At 48.3% G+C, this 7455-nt stretch overlaps 1 long non-coding RNA gene across 1 annotated transcript; it reads left to right on the forward strand.

Moving 5' to 3' along the window:
* The first annotated feature begins 4985 nt into the window (after positions 1-4985).
* Positions 4986-7225, forward strand: LOC129604396 (uncharacterized). The gene is made up of 2 exons (XR_008695219.1): positions 4986-5067; positions 6380-7225. It is a non-coding gene; the product is annotated as an uncharacterized LOC129604396 (long non-coding RNA).
* The last annotated feature ends 230 nt before the right edge of the window (positions 7226-7455 follow it).

The raw sequence follows: 7455 nt of genomic DNA on the forward strand, positions 1-7455 counted from the left end.
AATGAGGAAAGAGCGTGTGTGTGTGTGTGAGGGGTGGCGCGTTGGGGGAGTGAGTGGAGGTAGAGAAAGCCAGAGATGGAAAGGTGGAGGCGCTGAGAGAGAGAGAGAGAGAGAGAGAGCGAGAGAGAGAGAGAGAGAGAGAGAGAGGGAGCGAACAGAAAACGAAACAGAGAGGATACAAAAAAAGTGGCAAGAGGAGAGGGTCAAAGAGCCTGAAAGAAAAACTGACAGGAGGCGGGAGAGACGGACTGGTGAGCTAATGGCGGAAGACAATAAGAGGGAGACAAAAGGAAATGATAGATAAGAAGTAAAGAAATACTGCTGGCATTAAAGAGATGAGAGACAGCGAAGGGAGAGAATAACCAGGTTTGAGAGAGAAAAAGCAGTGGGAAGGTCGTAGAAGAAAAGTCAGACCAAGGGAAAGAAAAACTCTTGTTTTCTGTTATGACGTCGACGAACGGCCAGAAGGAGCAGATATTTGATTGTCATGTGATCAGCCATGAGAAGTTCAGGGCAACAGAGTAGAGAAGCAGAGGTTGAAGGGAAATGTAGAGGAAATAAGGAGAGTGAAAGAGGTGAAGAGAGAGAGAAATAAAGAAAATCCAGGGGAATGTTGGGTTAAATGGAAAAGGGGAAATGGGAATAGACAAGAAAAAAGAGGATTGGAAGGAAGAAAAGACGTGGAGGTGACAGTAGAACAGAAACAAAAGAGTAAGAAAAGACAGCCAGATGAGCATCAGCATGAGAGACGGTGCAGAAAAAAGAAGATGGCAGACAATCAGGAAGCGAGTGAGACTGACACACCGACGTGAGGGGAAGAGGAGGGAGCGGGTCTGGGGATCAAACCGGTCTCAGAGATCATTTGACAGCAGATGAAAAACGCAGGTGATGAGGAGCGAAATGGTGCAGATGAACAGACAGGGAAGATGAATGCAGATGAGGAGAGGAGGCGATGAGATAAAAAGAAGCGGCAGAAGGAGAAGGAAAACAGAGTTGGGAGACTTAAGTACCTGTGGTGTCACCTTTGTTAGCGCATGACGCCACCGCTCTGCAACAATGTGAATGAAGACGGCGTCGGCGGCTTCAAACGCCCAAATCTCTGGTTTAGTGCTGCGAAGGAGACAAAGTGGGACCGGAGCAGGAGGAGGATGAAAGCTCAGGCCGTCCAGGGGGAAAAGGAGACGTAACCCGGTGTCACAGTTGGGTTTATTAATAGTACGATTGTATGAGGTGAAGACAAAGGTGGAGGGAGATGAATGAATCATGACCATGTTTATTTTAACACTCGGTGTCAAGACTGTAATTTAAATTTCATAGTGAAGTTTTGAGAGATTGAAGGAAGTCCGTTCTCTCATTGTGGCAGCCTGGTTTGGATTCAAGTCCTTCAAGAGACTTTTTATTATAGAGGAATAATGAACAGATACGTAATGGTAGTCTTTGACCAATCCCTCCATTAGCTGACCCTCAGGGCTCGTATCCCAGGGGCCGGCCGGACCCCGTGGACCGGCCGGTCGCGAGGCAGCTGCGGCTAAAAGCACGGGGATGCTGTTACGTCGCGGTGGCTCCCTCTCGGCCGCGAGCGCTCCCGACGCCGGCCTCGCCGCTGCCGCAGGCGCTTTCAGCTTCCCAGACGCCTCGGCTGCCCGTCCACACCCGGGGAGGCCAACAATGCCGCTGAGTGTTCCCCATTTGTACGCCATCTGCCCGACCGCGGACTGGCGGAGCCCGGGCTCCGTAGGAATGCTTTTGTGGCCCTTTTCCAGTCTGGTGAGCAGCGAGAGCTCTTCTTCTAAGGTCTTCAGAAGCCGCCTTTGTTCGGGCAGTGACAAACCTCCACGGACCTTTGTTGTGAAGATCAGGCTCAGACTTCACAGACGGCGAAGAGCCAGTTTTCTCTGCTCTAAATGAGGGCGGCGACACTGTATTGGCTTCGTGTGTGAGCGATGGAGGGACAGTAGAGGTTCAAGCAGGTGGCGTCGGTCCGCCTTTGTCACTGCACACGCAAACCGGAGAGGAAGCCACTCATTTCACGCCGCTCTCGCTCCTTTTAATCAAGAACGAGCCTCACGCGAGCCTAGAAATAGCGCTGGGGTTCCGTTTCGTATCTCATGCAATCATTCGCTAACGTGAACAACCAGTCACAGTGGCCGCCTCCATTCAACAGGCTGCGTCACGACCCCGTGGCGGCTCAGGGCCTGAAACCCCCGATGGACCTCCCCGTCACACGAATCAACCACTTGTGAGTTTAATTAGATTTAGGTTTTGTGTATAAATCTGATTTTGTATGTTTTAGACCATGTTGCCCACGATGATGATGCCCAGTAATTGGGCTGGAAACAGAGCAGCTGTGCTGGTAAAAGCGTGTCTCACACTGTACTGTAATGTCCTATTTACACATAAAGGTGTGAAAGATGCATCAACATCAGCAAACCGAGACACAAGGAACACAAAACAAACGGAAGTCAACAATGTAAAATGGAAGCAGTATTTATGGCAGCCTCTCTTCTCCTGCGTTAGCTGAGACTAATTGCTAAAACCAAAAGCTTTAACAAAGAGCTTTCTGTTCCTCAGCAGGTGACAAAGAGGTCGCTGAGCAAAACTTCCCCCTTTCAGGCTTTTCTTCGATCTGGAGCGTTTTTTATGTGGTGTTTTATAGGTAGTGCAAGCTTTCAAAGCCGCAGGCCTGCAAAATCCATTCAGTATCTTTAATAAGATTTCAAAGATCTGTGGTCATCAATCTTAAAATGAGTCGCCCTGTAAATTTCAGAAAAATTGACTTTTTGAAAACACAGCAAACAGCAGGTGAAGAGAGAAGGTGTTCACCTCTGCAGACACGCGAAGCACCGCCTCATCAGTCTTCTTACAAATTCAATTTAGCGGACAGCGGAGGAAGTACTTCCTTTGCTTCCCATTTATTTAACATGTGCTAAGGATGAATTCTGCTGATAACTGTGAGATTATGGCCTGTCCGACCTGTCGGCGCTGCAACAGCCCTGCAGGATATCCTGTCTGAAACCGCCGAGTGAAGGTCAGACATTACCACCCACAAAAACTCAGATCAGTCACGTTAATGCGCCGAGGCCTGGAAGCAGTGATTCAAGTAGTAGTGACAGCTGTGTGGGTGGACAGCTGTGGTGTGTACGTGCACGGGCAAAATAGTCCGAGAAGAAATCCACAGAATGCCCTTTAGCAGTGAGCCTGATATTCAGTACTGTCACGAAGGCAATATTTATGGTGCCATCAGTTTTCAGTACATCTCAAAAGCCTGTTTATATATTACCACCGGAAACTGGGATTTCAGCAGGATTAGTTTTTCCCCCGAGTGACACTGTTGTTACTACTGTAACAACAGGCGCAGTAAAAGAACAGTGGACCAACACACGTAATTAACAGTTAATTATGACCAGTAATAAGACCTGCAAGTGTCAAAACAAGTCATTTAACTATTTTATTACAACACAAACTTAATTATGTGTTATTATTTTATTTGAATCTTTATTCTGGGTTCTTTCTGCTGTGAAGTCTGACCTCAGCTGACCTCACACTGCCTTATAGTACAGTAGCTCACCTCAACTCACCTTGTTACTGTTTGGAAGGTAAAGGACAATAAACCCTTTCTTGCCGGAGCAAAGGTGACTCCTAATCAACTAAGGTCAGGCAGCCACTTAACGTTGATCCAGCAGAACAAAGCCTGTGGCGCGTTCCTAGAAACTATGAATCGGTGAATTTGCCTGTTGTGGTTCTATGGCGCTCATGAGCCTGTGCTCGCTGGTTAGGAGGCTCCAGACTCAGCCTAGAGGTCAACTGTGATCAGAAGAGGGTGACTCAGCAAACTGTTCCTCCGCCGATCATCCGTGTCGGCACTTTCCGTCCTCAGCGAGTGATTCAAGGATCACAATGGTGAACATGACGCTGTTGTTTCTGGTTTGGAAACATCACCTCAGACTGTCTCCTGCTGTGCCAAAGCGCAGAGGTGCCTCTTAAATGTGAACAAACTCCAGTTTTGATTTGCTCGCTAAGCCTCCCTGTCTGTTTGGATTAGACTCTTGCTGAAAAAGCGAAGAACAGTTGGTGGTAAAAGCACAAAGAGAATAAAGAAGCTTGTGGGGTCAATGAATAAATGTCTTTAACTAAACAGTCTGTTTAGCTGGTAAACAATTAGGAATAGGGCTTCTGTTAATCTACTGTAGTCCTCTTATTGTCAACAAATCCAATTAAAAGACCCAAATCAACAAAACCTCACTTTGCCTTTCGGTGCTTCCCAACTCTGTCTGCAGCACCGGCTCTGAGGTCATTCATTAATAACAAGGTAAATCTTTAAAAGCAAGTCACTATCTTCAATCAAAATTGTTTCCTGTTGGTTCTAAAAAATAGAAGAAATTGTGAATCGTGCATTTGTTGGGGACTGTTTTCTTAAGGTGGATTCATTCAGTGCTCCAGTGGAGAGGAAGGCTGCATCTGAAACTGTGGTGCAGCTTCTTGGAGCTTCATGGAAAGAAACAACGCTGTTGTTCTATATTGTTGACAATAATCATCAAATTGTTATAAACCTGTGATGTATAATCACATGATCACACATGCCCATATACACATGGGATTAGGAGACGATGAAAGGAAGTTGAGGGACACACATGGGGGAAGAGCCAAGATGGACAGAGTGATGGAGCGTGCACCTGGCTGCAGTGTAAAGGATCGACCGCTATCGCTGGTGAACAGAGAGAGGCGCCGAGGGAGGGGAGCAGGGTGGGGTGGGGAGGGGAGGGAGGCAGCGAGGAGAAGGAGCGGAGGGCGAGAGCAGGGAGTAACGGTCGTCTCCATGGTGAAGCCGTGGTTGTCATGGTTACCCACCGAGCTCGGGTCAGCGGCTCCAGGAATGCGCATGCTGTTTGTAGCGCGCGCGCACACACACACACACACACACACACACACACACACACACACACACACACACACACACACACACAGGTCATTATCCCCCCCCCCCCCCCCCCCCCCCCCGTGTGCGTGATGACAGATGAGAACTGTTGTCAGAGTCACCGGAGGGTGTGAATGTCTACACTTCAGGAGGTAAGCCAAGAGGTGTGTGTTGATAGTGTGTGGACTTCATTGTGTGTGTGTGACAACACAACTGGGACCCACCCGAAGCCACTTGCACACAGGTAACGCGGGTTCGACCGGCGTCCGGATGTCGCGTGCTCGTCTCCGCTTCCAGACACGCTCACCCGAGCACGAAATCCGACGTCGAGCCAAGAAATGATGTCGCCGGCGCGCTCCACTCGGTTTGGGTTTCAGACGCAACCCGCGCGGTTAACCACGCCACGAACACACTCGCTCTGACGTGCTTCGCTTCATGCGTGGGGGTGCTGCTCGCGACGACCCCACCTGGTCCAAAAGCCCCGGATCCACTGGACCGAGCAGCTAAAAACACAGTCCAGGCTGGACGGCGCAGTGTTTAACCGCCAAGAAGACTCGGGTCTATTAAAAACTGTAATATGGGCAATTTTTACACTTGAGTAACAGCGGGATGTGTGTATGATGAATGTGCTCGGGCCTAATTGGCTTTCTAGCCTAGTAGGAGCCATTTTCTCTGCGTGCCAGAAGAAAGCGCCCTCGAGTAGGCTAATTATAGGCATGTTAGCGCGCTAATCAGCCAACGTGACCATGGTAGCGCTAACGTTAGCGTGTTAACACCTTTACAATCACTGCCTTCATATGAGTATGTGTACAGTAGTACCACCTCACACCTGCTGCTTCGTTATTATTTTAGGATTGATGCTATTTATCGTTAGCATCCGTTTAAACTGGACTTAAATCTACGTGCAGATGATGAATAAAGTGCTTTATTATCATATCTTATCTAATGTGAACATATTAAACACCTGAGGCTAAGAAAAGCTCCAAAGCTGCTAAACCCATAAACTGTGGGATTATTATACACAGTGACAGGATTTTCCCATTGATTTTTGACCAAAATCCATACGTGGCAACTACACAATGGTTAACGCATGGTTAGCTTCAGGCGCTGGCTGAAAAAAAATAATTAAATGTGATGGTTTAATATTTTATAAACGTCAACACTACGTGCTGGGATGCGGACCGGGACCCTCGGTGTCAAGGACAAACGCATTAGACGGCGCTGTGCTATAAGACTGTTCAATACATTACATTAACCTCCTTCATCCGACTGAACATTGACCCGATATTAATTATCATTTCTGGGGAAAAGCACTGACATTTGTCCAGAATGCTGAGGCACAATGCCTACACCCCCTATCCCCTCAGCTGTAGTGTACTACTAAATAAATAATCACTCAGTAAATTATCTTCCCACGTTGTCTCCATTCTCTGCTCAAAAATATCTGCTCATCTACACTAACAGGTTTCATGACCCAGGGGCAAAGCAGACCTTCGCAGGCTCCGCAAAAGGTCATAAATTCAGAGGCATCGCAGGGGAACGGAGCAGGTCCTCCACTTCCTGGAGTTGGATGTAGGTCTGAGGTGTTTTGAAGGTCACTGACGATGCACAGAACGTCTGGTGGAGGCAGCCGCAGCGCTACCAGCACTGCTGCCCTTTACTGCATCGCGACGTTCTCACTCGTCCGACCCGGAGATGGGGAACGCCAGAGAAAACACACTAACTGACAACTCTGCTGCCAATCTGTCATTGTTTATAGATACATCAATGACACGTTTATGTCTAACACATAATCCTACACAGCCGGCTGTTCAGTCAAAACTATGCTTGAACCTAATCAGGCTTTTGTTCCCTCTTTCACAACAAAGCACGCGATAAACCTGAACTCCTAGGATCTTGACTCTGACGTGTGACTTTGTGGCCCTACGCGTGACCTTCGACCCGGTCGACATCATTCATCATCAAGCCGGGGTCCTTGACTCCGTTGTGAAGGGCCTTTGAAGTGATCTGAATGGACCTCCCGCCTCACCTTCATTGTCAGTCCACTGAGTCTTGACCTGCGCTCCCGATGGTATGTCGGGCCCCATCTGTGAATGCGCTGCCACATGGCATGACAGACGCTGAAAGGCGTTAAATGCATCAACACAAACATCAAGAGGCTCCTTCACTTTACTCGAACCTAACGTCTGCGTGGCGCCGGGACCATTCCTGCGATTGCAGGGTCTCACTGACAGATATTTAGGAGCTGAACACGTCATGCTGCATGTCCAACGTCCAAATAAAAAAAAAAAAAAGAAAATCCATGGGTTTTAGTCAAATGTCACTTGTGACATCAAGGTAATGCGGCGTGGCCTTTGCCTGTCTTCGGTGGGAGATGGAAAACCGCAAAACTACATCAACGTCACTACTCGCAGTCAGTCAAAGCTTTGGGCGCGATTCCGACAGCAGGTCACATTCAACCGTACACACGGCGGCAAGACGAAACTCATTTCCACCAGTGCAGCCACCAAAACAACCAGTAATTGAACAGCCCTGATCTT

Source organism: Betta splendens, chromosome 7 (assembly GCF_900634795.4).
Source record: "Betta splendens chromosome 7, fBetSpl5.4, whole genome shotgun sequence".
NCBI classification, from domain to species: domain Eukaryota; kingdom Metazoa; phylum Chordata; class Actinopteri; order Anabantiformes; family Osphronemidae; genus Betta; species Betta splendens.